This window comes from Geotrypetes seraphini, chromosome 13 (genome assembly GCF_902459505.1).
Source record: "Geotrypetes seraphini chromosome 13, aGeoSer1.1, whole genome shotgun sequence".
In the NCBI taxonomy this organism is placed as follows: domain Eukaryota; kingdom Metazoa; phylum Chordata; class Amphibia; order Gymnophiona; family Dermophiidae; genus Geotrypetes; species Geotrypetes seraphini.
Genome location: NC_047096.1, coordinates 12,236,016 through 12,253,513, shown reverse-complemented (window position 1 = coordinate 12,253,513; position 17,498 = coordinate 12,236,016). Strand labels below are relative to the sequence as shown.

At 46.1% G+C, this 17,498-nt stretch overlaps 1 protein-coding gene across 5 annotated transcripts in view; it reads left to right on the top strand.

The window, feature by feature from the left end:
* The first annotated feature begins 4,526 nt into the window (after positions 1–4,526).
* Positions 4,527–17,498, top strand: part of BRPF3 (bromodomain and PHD finger containing 3) — a 68,586-nt gene continuing 55,614 nt past the window's right edge. The window contains exon 1 of one of the 5 annotated variants that reach the window (XM_033918217.1): positions 4,527–5,404. The gene's annotated coding sequence lies outside the window, so the exon portion shown is untranslated. Of the gene's footprint in view, positions 5,405–7,151; positions 7,184–17,498 lie in introns of those variants that run through there. The other 4 variants (XM_033918214.1, XM_033918218.1, XM_033918216.1 and 1 more) reach the window with 4 other exon arrangements.

Here is a 17,498-nt window from a genome sequence, read left to right as displayed (position 1 = left end):
AACCAGCACTAACACTTATGTAGCTCTCAAAGTCTCTAATTTGCATCTTCACAATAGAGAAGTGTCTTAGCACTCTTTGGACCTGTCTGACAGGAGAAAACCAAACATTTGGAAATACATACATGTCTGAGACAGGAAGTAGGCTAAATGATATTTGGCAGGGCAGGCCTTCAAGAAAGATTATCAAGGTAAGAACCTAATCTTCCCTTCTAGTGCAAAAGGCATACAAGTCTTGAACCAGCGGGACGTACCAAAGCAGTCTCCTGAGTCTAGGGCAGAGCAAATGAGCCTGCTGCTAGCACCAAAGACCCAAAGCAGTGTCCGTTTGTGATGCTACATCTACTCTATACAATTTTGTGAATGTATGGAGAGATGACCAAGTAGCCACCCTACAAATCTCAAACGGAATGGCCTAGGACTCCCACCCATGAAGATGCCACACTTCTGGTAGAGTGTACTCTTGAAGCGATTGGTGGTTTCTTACCACACCCAATATATGTGGAAGAAATGGCCATGCAAATCCATCTTGAAATGGAAGCCTTAGAAGTGGGCCTCCCCAGGTGGCTAGGACTCAGAACAAAGAAATAATCTTAAAGAAGAAAATCATTTATCTCGAGATATCAGAGGACTTGCCTCACATCCAACAATGCCATAACTTTGTCTTTGTTCTTCGAACTTGTGGAATGGAATGCGGGTAATTGGACTTTCTGATTTAAGCAGAAGGCCAAAATCATCATTGGTAGAAAAGGTACCATGTGCAGTGAGACGCCAACCTCTGTAAACCTGAGGAAAGGCTCTGTGCACAACAGAGCCTGTAACTCCAAGACTCATCTTGCTGAGGCAATAGCTACTAGGAAAACTGCTGTTACAGTAAGATCCATCAGTGATGTTTCTTGTAAAGGCTCAAACTACGGGCAAGCAGATCAATGTTAAGATTCCATGTCAGAAACAGATGACAAATAAGAGGATGGAGTTGAAACGCCACCTTCAAGAATCTGGCTATATCAGGATGAGAGGCTAAGGAAACTTTCTTCACTCGAGCCCTAAAGTACGAGAGGCTTGCCATTTGCACCTTGAGGGAACCTGCTGCCAGGCCCTTCTCAAGACCATCCTCAAGAAAAGCTAGGATCACTGATATCAGAGTACTGAGAGGCTCCACATTCTTTTTAGCACACCAGTGAACTATTCCAAGTCTTGGAATAGGCCTCAACCATCAACGGTTTCTTAAAACTTAAGAGGGTAGCCTCCAAGTAGCCCTTCTGCACTAAGGCAGCGCACTCAAGAGCCATGCCGTAAGTCCAAAACATTCTGGATCTTCCAGGGCAACTGACTCTTGTGAGAGGAGATTTGGGTGAAGTGGAAGTCTGAGACATTGGTCCCTTTGCAATTGAACCAGATCCACGTATCATGGGCCATGGAGGAAGCACATATAACAGTCTTGTTTCCAGCCAGGACTGTATGCGAGTATCCATGCCTGCACTTCTGGGCTCAAATCTTCATCTGAAGAAGCAAAAATAAAAAATTTTGTTTGCTGCCAACGCAATCAGCTCAAATGGCAGGCATCCCCTGGGTGTGTAGGGGGGCAGTGGCAGGCGAGAGGGGACTTTTCTTTCCGCTGCTCTCCCTGCCGGTTAATTAGCCGAGTCAGCAGGACTTGTGGATAACTGCGGCTCAGTTTATCAGGGCAGGGAGAGCAGCCTTGGCAGAGAGAGGAGCTGTACTTAGTGATTACTCTTCTGAGCAAGCACCAGGCATAGCTCCTCGCCCCACCCCCATTTACTAGCAATTCCTTGCACAAATAGCATGCATATAATTTGCATGTTGAGAATCACCAGTAAAAAAAAAATTGCTTCCACTATGGCCACTACATTGACCCGAGGGTATACAAAACTTAAGTTTTAGTTTAGTTTGAAACAGTGGAATGGTTTAATAAAATGTGTGTGTGTGGGGGGATTTTAAGCAGATCTAAATGAATGTGAAAGTAGGGTACAGAGTAAAAATGTGTGTTGTGATAAGTTGTCAACACTTTTCATAGCTTTATTAACTGTGACTCCTCCCCAAAATGCCTCTGCTACAGTACAGGAGGTGCTGGATTCTTTGGGAAGTCACTGTGTGTCTGTGGATAGTGTGTGTGTGGAATTGGAGACCCTTTTCTTGAGTAGGAGGGGAAACAGTATAAAAGAGAAGTGAGGAGTAATATCAAGGCTTTTGGTTATTTGATTCTTGTGCCAGAGCCCTAGGACTGAGGGAGACTTCTGAAGATAGACTGCTTGGGGGGGGAGGGGGGGGAGTCTGAGAAGGTTTGCCAGAAGAGAGGAAAGAAAGTGGAACCTGGAGAGTTTCAGGTAAGACAAAATACAAGAGAGAGACTTTATTTTTCAAAGAGGTCACCAGGAGAGGATTGAAGGAGGATTGCGTGGAGATCCATCTCTAAATTGAAACCATGAATGAAAAGACCTTTCTTCATGCAGAACCTGTGTGGACTATTTTAGTTTGGCAGGAAAGATAGTGTGTTACCAGGCTGAGGGAAGAGGGTAGGACCCTGGAGTGGATCACTGCATATAGTAAGGAATTGTATGAAGAGATTGAGGAATATAATTGGAGTCCATCATAGGGGAAAACACCCTCCAGGGATTCAAGACAAAGTTAGACAAGTTCCTGGTGAACAAGAGCGTACACTGGTAGGGCCAGTCTTAGTTAGGGCACTGGCCTTTGACCAGAGGGCCACCGCGTGAGTGGACTGCTGGGCATGATGGACCACTGGTCTGACCTAGCAGCGGCAATTCTTATGTTCTTATGAAGTGACTATTATGAATAGCTTGTAAAAAAAGTTTTAGTATTCACAGAAGAAATTGTAAATATTTTATGCAATCAAGTTTATTTATTCAGTTTTTTAGTCCACCTTCCAAAGGAACAGAATGAGTTACAAATCAGGTACTCTGTATTTTCCCTATCTGTCCCAGTTGGCTCACATCTATGTAAAGTACCTAGGGAATTGGAGGACTGAGTGACTTGGCCAGGATCACAAGGAGCAGCATGGGGTTTGAGCCCATCACCTCAGGGTGCTGAGGCTGTAGCTCTAACCACTATGCCACACTCTCCTCCTCCAATTATCAATTGCACCTTGGTCTCAGTTTGGTTCCTTTGGTAAGAGAATGACCGAGTGTGGTGATTGAACCCCGATATTGTGATCTTTCAGCCTACTGGAATAAGTCCAGTCCTGGCCTACACCCAGCTCAGAGACTCAAGACATTTCCTATTAAATTTATTTTTATAAGCCCTGGTAACAGGTACCCAACCCAAAGAGCCGCCTAGGTCTCCAACTCCTCCCATAATGTTCTACTATCCAGACACACACTGTGAAAGTGGAACCAGGGTTACATTAACATTTAGTTTAAAAAAACACCTTTTATAGTGCTGTTCCAAAAAAACAGAATTATCACACACAATAGAATGAGGTGGGGCACTTGGACCATGACCCTATCAATATTTTGCCCATTAGTAAACAGTACAGTTTAGGGTGTGTGCCTGTGAAAAACTTTTGTGCATGTAATAGGAGCAGGATGGCGAAAACTAGAAGGGTGCATATGGTGAGGAATAGCAAGTAGGAAAAAGGAGGTATTGATGCCCCTGGTTTCCCTTCAGATCATGGGTCAGACACATATGAATATGAAACTCTGGTAAGACATTTAGAATATTGTGTACATTTTCAAAAAGATATAAACAAAATGGAGTTGGTCCAGAGGAAGGCAACTAAAATGGTTAGTAGTCTATCATAAGGTGTATGGGGACAGACAAAGATCTCAATATGTATACTTCAGAGGAAAGGTGGGAGAGGGGAGATACGATACACTTTTTAAATAGCTATGTGGCATAAATATGCATGAAGAGAGTATCTTTCATTTGAAAGATTTCAGAGCGAGGGCATAAAATGAGGTTGAGATGATAGGCTCAGGACTAATCTAAGGAAATACTTTTATACAGAAAGGGTAGTAGATGTGTGGAACAGTTTCCCAGTAGAACTGGTGGAGAAAAAGACTGAATTCAAGAAAGCATGGGACAGGCACAAAGGATCTCTTAGGGAGAAGATAGTGGATGATTTGGAGGGGCCATTTGGTCTTTATCTGCCATCATGTTTCTAGTGAACTTAGACCCAAAATTAGCTTGGGTCCTCCAGCCCAAAAGATATTTAGCTGCCCCTAATACTTAGATATACTCAGAAACGAACAACTTTCTCACAGGGAAAGTTCAGGACGGTTTTACATGAATTTAAGCATTTTCCCCGGTCTGTCCTGCTGGGCTCACAATCTAACTAAAGTACCTGGGGCAATGGGGGAATTAGGTGCTTACCCAGGGTCACAAGGAGTGGCGGGGGTTTGAACCCACAACCTTAGAGTGGTAAGGCTGGAGCTTTAACCACTACGCCACTCTCCCCAGATGCCATACTATCTTCCCTACTCACAAGATGGAGCATTTAACATTTCTTCCAGGTTTGTTCAAAAACTCAACCCTAACGAAATAAAATGAATGGTTGAACGACTGAGCACAAACTAGAGAAGAAAACCAAAACGAAACCGGAGTCAACTCAGCTACTAAAGCGCTCCAGCTTGCCATCCGCTCGCTCAACACGTGACACGCCCCAGCTCCTCCCCTTTTCCAAGCGCGAGCGTTCCCTTCACGCGCCCAAAGCGCGCGCGCACGTAGACCCGCGCCGACAAGGCTAGCGGAAGAGAAGTTGCGGCCGAGCATGCGTAGTTAAGCCAGGCTGCTCGCGCCACTAACCGACTCTCTTCGTTCACGGGCTCGCTCGTAGCGGGCGCGCGCCAGCCTCGCGCACCTCCCCTCCGCGGTCTCGCGCCCGCGCCAATGGCGCCGGTATCGCCCCCGTGAGGCTGCGGAGCGCGGTGTCCGCGCTTGTGCTACAGTCACCTCTCTACCCCCCCCCCCCCCCCAGTTCTTGTTTGTTGTCGTTTCCCAGGTCCCGGAGGGGCGGGTTCTTGACCGGGTGATTGAAGGCAGTGTGGTCCCCCCCCCCCCAGCTGAATTCCCGCTCGGTAGAGGGGCGTCTTGCAGCCTCAGCACTTCTTCCCCTTTCCTTCCCGAGTTTCGCCGTTCTGTGGTATCAGACCGGCTGGCCGCTCTTCCCTCCTTTCCCCTCCCCTCCGGTTGGGCGGCCGGGGGCCGCGCTCTCTCCCCTCCCCCTCCTCCTCCTCCCGCGCGCTCACAGTGGCGGAGGATCATGGAGCTGTGACTGGCGCCGACACCAGAGGAGACATTTTTCTCTCCGGCTGCGCCAGTCGCTAGACTGGTAGACACGACCGCAATCACGCGGCGGACCGAGGCCCAGAAGGGGAGAAGAAACGGCGGTGGAAAAAGCGTCTCCAGGACCAGCGCCGATACCGAGGTGAGGAGCCGCGTAGGATTGGGGGGAGTGTGGAGAGAAGCTACGCGTCCTTTCTCCTGGGTACCTATGGGATGTGGCTAACGAATGTAGGCTTGCGGAGAGAGCGCGGGTTCGGGTGACGGCTGGACAGCCTGTTTATTATCCGGTGTGGAGCGTTAAGAGAGGGGGAAAAAAAAAATCCTACTCTGCCGCCATCTTGTTTTTTCCCTTCTGGAGCCCAGCCGCACCATGGCCCCGCCCACTTTCTCACCAAATCCGGATTGTTGATTGGTTGGTGATGTGCTTGGGGGCGGTGCTCTAGCTGTAAAGATATCCTTTGTTGCCATTGGTGGCTATGGGTGTCTATCAGTGATTGGCTGAGGGGGCGGGGACAGGAGAGTTAGATTGTGGAGTGTTGTTTCTTTTTATTTATTTATTTATTTTAATCCAAATACAGTAACTACTTCTGGAAATTTCTTTGAAAGTGGAACGTCACCTGCTGGAATTCATAGGCCGGACATTATTTGGTTCACTAAGCAATTAAACTTCTGAAGAGCAAATAACTTACTAAAACTAATTCCTTCCATGCAAAAGTTTGTTTGATCTGGAAATAAGGATGGAGAGGCCAGAGTAACCTTCTGAGTAATGGTATTAAAACAGAATTTTAGGGTACTTATTGCAGGCTGAGTCTTCTCCTCCTTAGTTTCTGCCTGGGCCCCTATGTTTTTTGACATTCTGAGTGGTGTTTGTAGAACAGGTAAAAGTGAAACTATTATTTACTGTTTAAAAAATTAAAAAGACTAAAGTACACTCAATGAAGTTAAATGGAAATAACTTTAAAAACAAATAGTAGGGAATTTTTTTCACTCAACGAATAGTTAAGCTCTGGAACTCATTGCACCAGCAGTTTGCCTATCTGGATTTATAAAAAGGGTTGGACAAGTGCTTGGAGGAAAAGTCCATAATCTGCTATTGAGACAGACATAGGGGAAGCCACAACTTGCCCTGGAATTGGTAGCATGGTTGCTACTATTTGGGTATCTGCCAGGTACTCGTTGCCTATATTGGCTACTGTTGGAAACAGAATTCTGGGCTAGATGGATCATTGGGCTGATTCAATATAGCTAATCTTATGACATACTATAATCCAGGGGTGCCCAAAAGGTTGATCGTGATCGACCAATAGATCGCAAAGGCAATGTAAGTCGAACCCGAAGTTGCCTTTGCGTTCTGTTCTCCTTGCTTCCCCAACTCCAGGCCAGGCGCATACAGGCACCGGGCCTACAGCCTTCCCACCCACCCCCAATGTCAATTCTGACATTGGAGAAGAAGTTCCGGGCCAGCCAATTGCTGACTGGCCCGAAACTTCCTCTCTGATGTCAGAATTGAGGTCGGGAGAGGAGGGAGTGGAAGGCTGTGGGTCCGGCACTTGTAGGCACCTGGCCTGGCGTCGGGGAAGCAGAGAGAAATAGGCAGCGGTGTCTTTGGGGGGGGCCAGGGAGAGAGATAGAAAAACAGAAAGAAAGGAAGTGGGGCAGGAAGAGAAAGAAAGAAAGGGGGCAAGGAAAGAGAAACAAAGACAGACGGAAAGAAAGGGGGCAGGAAGAGAGGAAGAAAGGGGGCAAAGAGAGAGGAAGAAAAAGTTGGACTCATGGAGGGATAGAGAGAGATGTTGGTTGGGGAATGGAATGTGGTCTGGAGGAGAGGAAGCATGCAGGAGGCAGAAAGAAAGAAATATTGGATTTACAGTCAGAAGAAGGAAGTGCAACCAGAGACTCATGAAATCATCATACAGCAAAGGTAGGAAAAATGATTTTATTTTAAATTTAGTGATCAAAATGTGTCCAAATTTATATCTACTGTCTATATCTTGCACTATGGCCCCATTTACTAAACCGCGATATCGTTTTTAGCGCGGGGAGCCTATGAGCCTCAGGAGCAGCATGAGGCATTCAGTGCAGCTCCGTGGGCTAAAAACCACTATCGCGGTTTAGTAAAAGGGAAGGGGGTATATTTGTCTATTTTTGTATAGTTGTTACTGAGGTGACATTGCATATTTTAAAGTCATCTGCCTTGACTTCTTTGAAAAAAACCCGAATATAAATGATAATTAACATTTTCTCTGCGTACAGTGTGCTTTATGTTTTGTTTTGTTTTTATTTTATTGTTGGTAGAACATTTTGACTTGGTTATTTTAAAAGTAGCTCACAAGCCAAGAAGGTGTGGGTACCCCTGCTGTAATCCATTTTCAGTCCCTACTTGATCTGCCTTTCTCATAAGAACATAAGCAGTGCCTCTGCCGGGTCAGACCAGAGGTCCATCCCGCCCAGCAGTCCGCCCCCGCAGCGGCCCAACAGGTCATGACCTGCCTTAATCACCAGAAGGGGCCCCCTTGCCCCCTAGGTTTCTCATCGAAGTCCTATCTTCCCATCAATGTCCTAACCCTCCGGCCTTGCATCTGCACGACCTGGTGAGCTGTCTATACTTATGCAACACCCCAACACCTCCCTCAGTACCCCACGATCCCCTTTTCCCTCAGGAATCTGTCCAATCCCTGTTTGAATCCCTGTACTGTACTCTGCCGGATCACTTCCTCCGGGAGCGCATTCCATTTGTCCACGATCCTTTGGGTGAAGAAAAACTTCCTTGCATTTGATTTGAACCTATCTCCCTTCAGTTTCTCTGAGTGCCCCCTCGTACCTGTCGTCCCTTTTAGTCTGAAGAACCTGCCCCTGTCCACCCTCTCTATGCCCCTAAGTATTTTGAAGGTCTCTATCATATCCCCCCTGAGCCTCCTCTTTTCCAGAGAGAAGAGCCCCAGTTTATCCAGCCTCTCGGCATATGGGCAGTTTTCCAGCCCTCTTACCAGTTTCGTTGCCCTCCTTTGGACTCTCTCAAGAACTGCCATGTCCTTCTTGAGGTGCGGCGACCAATATTGAACGCAGTATTCCAGATGTGGGCGCACCATCGCTCGATACAGCAGCATGATGACTTCCCGCATCCTGGTTGATATGCCCCTCTTGATGATGCCCAGCATCCTGTTGGCTTTCTTCGAGGCTGCTGCACACTGTGCGGATGGTTTCATGGATGGATCCACTAGCACACCCAAGTCTCTCTCAAGTCCGGTGTCTTCCAGCAATCTTCCCCCCATTTTATACTTGAACAACGGGTTCTTTTTCCCTATGTGCATGACCTTGCATTTATCTACGTTAAAGCGCATTTGCCATTTGTTTGCCCAGTCCTCCAGCTTATCGAGGTCCCTTTGCAGTTCCTCACACTCCTCCCTGGTCCTAACTCTGGCGAGAGTTTGGTATCGTCTGCAAATTTTATAACCTCACACTTTGCCTCCGTTTCCAGGTCATTGATAAATATGTTGAAGAGTAACGGCCCTAGCACCGATCCCTGCGGCACACCGCTCGTGACTCCCCGCCAGTCAGAATATTGGCCCTTTACTCCGACCTTCTGTAGTCTACCTGACAGCCAGTGCTTGATCCATCTGTGTACATCCCCGCCCACCCCGTGGTTCCACAGCTTCCTAAGCAGCCTTTCATGTGGCACCTTGTCAAAGGCCTTTTGAAAATCGAGGTAAATGATGTCTATGGGTTCCCCTTTGTCCACCTGACTGCTTATTCCCTCAAAGAAGTACAGAAGGTTTGTCAGGCACGACCTTCCCTTACAGAATCCGTGCTGGCTTGTCCGCAGTAGGCCATTTTTCTCGATGTGCTCGCAAATGCTGTCCTTGATTATTGCTTCCTCATGATTTTGCTATTTCCTGCATAGACACCACCAAAATTTACTGGGTATGTTTGTGCCTGTTGCTTATTCTCCTTAGTTTGTTTTATCTAGTTTACAGAACAGAATGGATTTTGCTCTTCTTAATTTTAAGATCTTACATGGATGACCTTAAATATTCTATATCACCCCTAATGTGCCGTTTACCATATGGGCAACAGTCATGGCACAGAGAACCCTTCGCCGCAAGAAGTATTCCTCCATGGAGATAGTATCTGCTATACTGAATGTTTCTTTGCTGCCTGGTTGTTTTCATGTCTTAGTAGTGAAAAAAGTTTATAATGTGGGGGCTGCCCTGTTACAGTTCACTGCAAAATTGGGACGATATGTATAAGGTACAAAAACTTAGGTGATAAGCTCACTAGAGACAGAGAAGGTACCTGCATATAATAAATGTAAACCACTTTAGTTGTACCACTTTGGTTGCATCCCTCCTGCCATATAAGTTTGGTGCAGAGGGGCCTAATGGCTGGAGGGAGTGGGCATCCCTCCTGCCATATTCACACGGGTGGGGTAGTGTCGTGGGGAGTATCTGGTGGCAGGAGGGAGTGGGCATCCCTCCTGCCATTTTTTTTGGTTCGGGGAGGGCTCAAGGGGGCGCTTTGTTGGGGGGACTTATTTTTCATTCTTTTTTTTAATGGGCAGATATTTTGCGTGTGTAATACACACAAAATATCTGTGCCATTAAAAAAACCCAAACAAACAGCAAAAGCCCTGACAGCAGTGACACGAGGCTGCTTCTCCTGTCACTACTGTCAGGGTTCTGTGCATGTCTCAATCGCTCACTGAGTGATTGAGTCGATGAGTTTGCATGCAAATGATTTGCACGCAAACTTGATAGTGAATCAATTACTGTTTGAAAATCGGCTAGAGAATCGGCCAACAAAGATTGAGTTGCTGACTAATATGAAGGCAAAGAACAACTAATCAGCCCATCTAACCCAGTGTTCTTCAACCTTTTTACACCTATGGACCGGCGGAAAAAAAAAAATTATTTTGTGGACCAACAAAACTATTAGGACTGAAATTTTAAAACCCTGTTTCCGCGAGCTCGGTTCTCACAAACCATCTGCCCATCCGCACAAGCCTCAGTTATGATTTTATATTGAATGCATTTTATTAAAGTATCAAAAGAAACAATATTCTGTACAATTGTCATTCTATAAATACAAATAATACAGAGCAAGGATCAACAAAACCCCTGTCTTCCCTCCCCTTCACATATATCCCCTCTACTATCAAGAAAACTGAATAAGCCAAATTATTACAGAATGCTACACAGAAATATCATGCTAACAGAATACCGCAGTCACACATAGCAGGAATAGGGTTAGGGAAGTGCAACTAGGGCAACTGCCCCCCTGGTCAGAGAGAGCCCTAAGCCACTGCTTGGACTTTGCAGTCCCCAGTTATGTCTAACACCAGCTCTAGCAGGATATATATTTCAAATCTGATATATTCTAATCACAAAATTAAATAAAATTATTTGTTTCTACCTTTTGTTGTCTCTGGTTTCTGTTTTCATCTTCTTTTCACTCTCTTCCTTCCAGCGTCTGCCCTTTGTTTCTTCAATCCAGCATCTTCCCCTTCTATCTACTGTCTGACCTCTCCCCCCTTCTATATGGTATTTGTCTTCTTTCTATGCCCCTCTCCCCTTTCCATCCAGCCTATGCCCCCTCTCTCCTTTTTACATGATTCATTCCAGCTTCACTGCTCTCTTCATTTTTATCTCTCCTACACCAGATCTAGCATCTTTGTCCCTCTCAATTTCTCTGCTGACCCCCCTTCCCATCTCATTCCTGTCTCTCCCCTTCCCCTCTAATCTCCCTGCCAGCTGTTTCCTTCCTTTTTTCTTATCCCTTCCCTCCTTCCCCTGTCCAGCAGTAACTCCCTTCCCTTTCCCTCCTCCCCTTCCAGCAGCATCTCTCCTTCTCCCTCCCTCCAGGTCCAGTAGCAGCTGTCCCCCCCCCTTTTTTTTTTTTTTTTTTTTACCATGCCCAGCAGCTTCCCAGCCTCTAACAGTGGCTTTCTCCTCTCCCAGCAGCTCTCCTTACTTACCAGCGCAGCGATTCAGGAAGGCAGCCTCGGGTCCTTTGTTGGGTCGCGCCACCTCTGAGGAAAGAGGAAGTTGCATCATCAGAGGCGGCTGCGACTCAGCAAAAGCCCCATGGCTGCCTTCCTGAATCGCTGCGCTGGTAAGTAAGGAGAGCTGCTGGGAGGGGAGAAAGCACACTGTCGGAGGCTCCCCATGATCTCTCCGGCCCTGCATGGACTTCAGCTTTCGATCTTGCCGGCCCTGCGTGGACCGGCAGGAAATTGCAGATGTCGATCTCGCCGATCCTGTGCGGACCGGCAGGAATTTTCTGCAGACCGGCAGTTGAAGAACAGTGATCTAACCTATCCAGTTCTACCTCATTTGCTATGGCAGTGACTTCACTCCATCTCTGGCCTACTATTCACTCCTTTTCTAATAGGGATTCTCACTTGAGGGTTTCCTGAATTACTACTACTACTACTATTAATTATCATTTCTATAGCGCTGAAATGCGTACACAGTGCTGTACATTTAACATTCAATAGATGGTCCCTACTCAGAAGAGTTTATAATTAATTTGGAGAGAAAGACATGACATCTCGGGGTTGGGGAGAATTCTGCTATTTTTGATCCCAGTATCTCCACTGGGAGTCCATGCATGCAAAATGTTTTCCATAAAGAAATATTTCCTAATATTGCTCCTGGAGCCTCAGACTTCTTGATCTAGATATTTTCATTTTTAATCGACTTTCCAAAGAGAAAGATAGCTTATGGGTGTGTGTATGTATATGTTGTCTTCTCCCTGTAACTTTTTTTTATTTAAAATACTTTCATCCTGCTATTCTGACCAATAAAATAAAACTCATAGTAAAAGTTATGTTGTGATACTATATATGCATACTTGATGATTTGTCCTTCCCATTTTCAGGGTACAGACAGTAGAAGTCTGCCTGCCACTGGACTTATTCTTGCACTACAGAAACCCAATTCCAACCCATCCAAATCTCTTCAGCCAGGATTGGGGCACAAACTGTAGAAGTCTGCCTGTCACTGGCTATTGCTGGAGTTGTCATCTAATTGCTGCTAAGTTTGCTTGGTTCCATTACTCACTGTGAAACCGTGTGATTCACTGACCCTGTAATTTTCCTAGAACTATCACAAGATGTTCAATGATATACTCTGTAATTCGCTATCTGTACAGTTTTTCTTCATTGTGAACTGCCTAGAAGTCGCAAGATTGTGGCGGTATATAAGAATAAAGTTATTATTATTATTATTCTTTCGATACAGAGTTCCTTTGTATTTATATCATGCATTTTTAAATTCTCCAGTTCCCACAGAAGGGCATTCCAGGTACCTACCACCCTCTCTGTGAAAAAGTATTTGCTGACATTCCTGAGTCAGCAGCCCCCTTGCAACCTAAAGTCATGTCATCTGGTTCTAATGCCTTCCCGTCTCTGGAAAAGGTTTGTTTGTATATTAATAACTTTCAAATATTTGATTTTACCATATCACTCCTGTCTCTCCTCTAGGGTATATATCCTCAGGCCATCAAGACTCTCCTCATATATCTTGTGGTGCAAACACCATACCATTTTCATCGCTCTTCTCTGAACCACATGTTTTACATCATTAGCAAGATAACAGGCTCCAAAACTGAACATAATATTCCAAGTGGGGCATCACTACCTCCTTTTTTCTGCTGGTTATACCCCTCTCTATGCAGCCTAGCATCCTTTGCCATGGCCATCACCTTATCACATTGTTTGGTCACTTTGTGATCCTCAAATACTATCACTCCAAGGCCCCCCTGAGCTGTGCTCATCAGTCTCTCGCCTCCTATCTCATACATCTCTTTTGGATTTCTCTACTCCAAGTGCATAACTCTACACTTCTTCACATTAAATTTTAACTGCCAGACCTTTAACCATTCTTCTAATTTTTGGAGAGTGTGGGGTTAAGCTTGGTGTGAGGAGATGGAGCAGGAAGGAGGCATAAGCAGACCTTTTTTAGAAGAAAGAATGCTCTAGAACAGTGGTTTCCAAACCTGTCCTGGAAGACTCACTGCCAGTCATCCTTAGAGGATATCTACAATGAATACACACACACATAAGATAGATTTCTAGTGCAATAGGTGTGTCATTCTGGACAAGTGGGTAGTGAATCCAAACACATGCTATGCAGAAGGTATCACAGTTTTCAACTCCTCCTCCTTCCTCAGTGGAGTGTATTGTCCCCATCAGATTTTTTCCTTCTGCACACTCACAAATGAAGGTGTATATCTGTTCTGCTCTGTTTTTAAATCTTTTTAATTTTAGCATCAAATTTTGGCGATCTGTAATGCTATAGAGTTCCCAGTAATTCTGGGTTTCCTCTGCCTGGGAGGAGAAGCAGACTTGGTAGGGTTACCAGATGTCCGGGAAAACTCAGACATGTCCTCTTTTTAGAGGACTGTCCAGGAGGATTTCCAAAACCCAGCAGTTTGTCCAGGTTTTAGAAGGCCCCAAGCTCGGGGCCATATCTGGAGGGCATCTGAGCATGTGTGGAGGCCCTTCAGACGCGACCCTGAGCTCAGGAAAGAAGGGATGAAGTTTGTGTGTGGGCGGGGCTGGGGCAGAATGTGGCGGGGCCACGTGTCCTCTTTTTTTGCTGATGAAATCTGGTAACTCTGAAACTTGGGGTCTGCAGCTGGCAGGCCAATCCCTCTTTGGTATTTGTCTAGCAAGCAAATATTTTAGGAGCTCAGTGACCATTCCCTTTGATACTAGCTCGCTCTTGAGTGCTCAGGAGCTTGAACACAGGCTGATTTGGCACCTGCTGTGGTCCTTTTGGGGGACTTTCAGGGTGTTGACTGCTTGTCGCCTCCCCTTTTGCATGCATGGTTCGGTGAGGGTAGAGGTCAAGTCTGGTGGAAATAAGGGTGCATCTTATGGAGCAAATACTCCCCCCGTAGGCAGCCCTCCCCCCGGTACCTTTTTTTAAGGTCTCCTTTCCGCGCTCCTGCCTGTCTCCCTCGCCGGACGGCTCTTCTTCAGTTTGGGCAGAGCGGCGCAGAAGGCAGGTGTGTGCTGTCCGTGTGCCTGCCTGGTCCGGTACCACTCCCCGATTGGCTACAGTCAGTTCAGATGGTCAGAGGCTCACCGGCAAACAAAATTAGCAGCACGTTTAGTGGGAGCTGACAGTGTCAAAGCTGATTTTCTCAGCAGACAGATGCTACATCCGGGAGAGTGCGCATTGTCTCCAGAGGCCTTCCGATGCATTGTTCATCGATGGGGCCTACCAACCTTCGATTTGATGGCCACGGCAGAGAACAAGAAAGTGGAACATTTCTTCAGTCTCAGATGCAAGCCAGGAAGCGCTGGTCTGGACGCCTTGGTTCAACCCTGGCCGGAAAGGGAACTTTTGTACATGTTTCCCTGTGGCCCAAGATAGGCTGAGTACTATACAGGATTGCAAATCACCCAGTAACCCTGTATTGGCTACAGACCTGATTCAATTTCAGAGAGACATATGTCTCTGGTTCCTGGTTCATTCAGAGCTGATGACTCGGGGGCCATTGGCCTTAGAAGAGCCGGAATGTTTTGGTCTTATTGTATAGCTCTTGAGCGTGTGGAGTTAGAATGTAGGGGATATTCAAAGGTAGTTATTGATACCCTCCTTAGAGCCAAAACGCCATCCACAGCCTGAGCTTATGCTAAAGCCTGGGAGATATTTGAGCAGTAGTGTATTAAAGAACAGGTGGAATTGCTGCGAGCTCCAGTCTCAGTGATGCTAGCTTTTCTCCAAGCGGGACTCAAAAAGGAGCTGGCAGTAAGGTATCTTAGATTACAAGTGGCTGGCATTTCATGAGTCAATGTTTGAGGGAAAGAAGTCTTGTTAGCCTCTCACCTAGATGTAACAGGTTTCTGAAAGGGGCGCTCAAGTTGCTTCCACCTGTTTGCCAGCCGATTCTTGGAATCTTAACAGGGACTGACCAAGGCTCTGAATGAACCCTTACAGCAGGCATCTTTGATATATTTCTTAGTAGCTATCACTTTGGTGAGATGGGTCTTGGAGTTGCAGGCGCCTCCTTTCCCTTTCTTAAGATTTCAGACACAGGTGTTTTCCTGCGCACGATGCCTTTCATCTTGCCGACAGTAGTATTGGCTTTCCATGTAGACCAGAAATTGGGCCTGCCGGCATTCATCCCCATGGGGGTTGAAGAAGAAAGACAAATTTCTCCAGTTGCTGGATGTATGGAGAGTATTGCTCCAGTATCTCGAGGCCACTAATGAATTAAGTCTCTACGGTCATTTATTCATGCTCACCAGTCAGGCTAGACTATGCAAGCCAGCATCTCCAGATGGATTTGTAGGGCCATTGAGTCATCTTACATTACCTGCGGGAAACAGCCGCCGATAGCTTTGAGAGCACATTCAACCAGAAGCATTGCTTCTTCATGGGCAGAGTCCCAGGCGGTTCCGCCTGACAAGATTTGTAGGGCGGCTGCCTAGTCCACTTCATACGTTTACAAAGTTCTACAAAGTGGACATAGCAAGAACGGATGTGGCCTTTGGATTCAGTGTTGAAGGCAGGCTCCTCAGTCTCGCTCTAGGTTTCAGGGACTGCTTTGGTATGTCCTGCTTGTCTAGAATGACACACCTATTGCACTAGAAAGAAAGATTAGATTCTTAACTTGATATATTTATTTTGGATATCATGATAACCAGACTGGCTGGAGGTCCTCCAGGACAGGTTTGGAAACCTTTGCTGTAGAATAAGAGTTACTTCTGAAACCTATCTCCTGGAGCATCTTCTCATGAAATGTGTTGTCGTGGAAAACATTGTGCAGGCATGGGCTCCCCAACGGAGATGCTGGAGACAAAAATAGTAGCAGGTACTGTATCCAGAAAGCTTTGGATAAGTAAAAAGGATCCCTGGCAGCAAAGGGGGGAGAGGGAAGCCAGAGATTAAGTGGAGTTTATGACATTATGCTGGTGGTGGAACTGAATAGACGTGTAACCTGCTCAGAAACCCTTTGGTGATGGTCAAGAAGAGTTCAGTAGTTTTGGGGACTTTTGAGGCCAGATGTTCAGGTAGCATTTGTAATGGCTGTTTTAGATTACAGTATTACAAAATGTGTTGGTAAAATATGGAATTGGGGAGGCAAGATGTTGGATTAAATCTATTTTGCATTCTCGTATATCCAGGATGACGGAGAATCAGTAAATAAAATAAAAGATTGAATAAGGCATAATATTCTGTAAGCAAACTTCGATGACAGGTACCTGGATATATGCCTTGCGATGTGAACAGGAATAACTGGGCTGACTGGAACATTAGTTATGTAGTAGATGATGCTAAAAATATAGATGGTGGTGGAGGAGGTATAGCAGAAATAATGTGAAGAGCAGGGATAGTTTTATATTATAGAATAATGTGGCAAAATGTTAATAAGATGTCTAGTGACAGGACAACTGGGTACTTTGGTATCAGATTTTCAAAGAGAAGATGCGCTGTAAGTGGGCAGGGAAGAGCTTTTCATGGGAGTTACTCAGGTGCTGAGGGCGAAGGGCGAGAATATCTGTGGGTAGATGAAGCAAGGAAGGAGGGGCTGCACATAAAAAGGGAGGTGTGTGCTTGGTCTAGTGACAGCACTGAAAGGATCAGAATATCTGCTGTCTTAAGTAAACACTGGTCAAGGTTCAAAAGCACTTATGCTGTTGCTGTTGGAAGCTGCTGCTTTGCTTTTAAAATTTAACACAAGTGAATGGATTAATTTTGTCCATGCAAATCAATATGGAAGGTTAATTTTATAAAGCTTTTCTTTCCATCAACAAGCAGGTTTGATTAAGGCACACAAGTGGATGCAGCTCTCCCAGAGCTCAGAATCAAGTGGGCTTTTCCATGTTAAACCACCTTTGCGAAACCTGCAACAGTGAACCTTAAGGGGCAAATTCTATAAACGGCGTCTCGATTGTAGGTGGCGGTAGGCGTCCTACTACTGTCTAACTAGCCAATTGGGACGCACATTAAGAAACCAAAAACACCCCGAGGGTAGGCGTTTTCACCGGCCTAGGGAGGCGCATAGGGCCACTTAAGCTCACCCAAGGCTAGGCGTTGTGGTTTCACCAGGAAGTGGCCTTAGGTGGACCTAAGCTTCTTTCTAGGGTCGTGATAGGTGTCTGAAATGTAGGCCAGCAAAATGCAGCTGCTGAGCCAATTGCAGCAAGGGAATCTCCCCCATGAAGTTGAATGACAGGAGGGATGCCCACTCCCTCCTACCGGAACTCCCAGAGCTCACCCTCG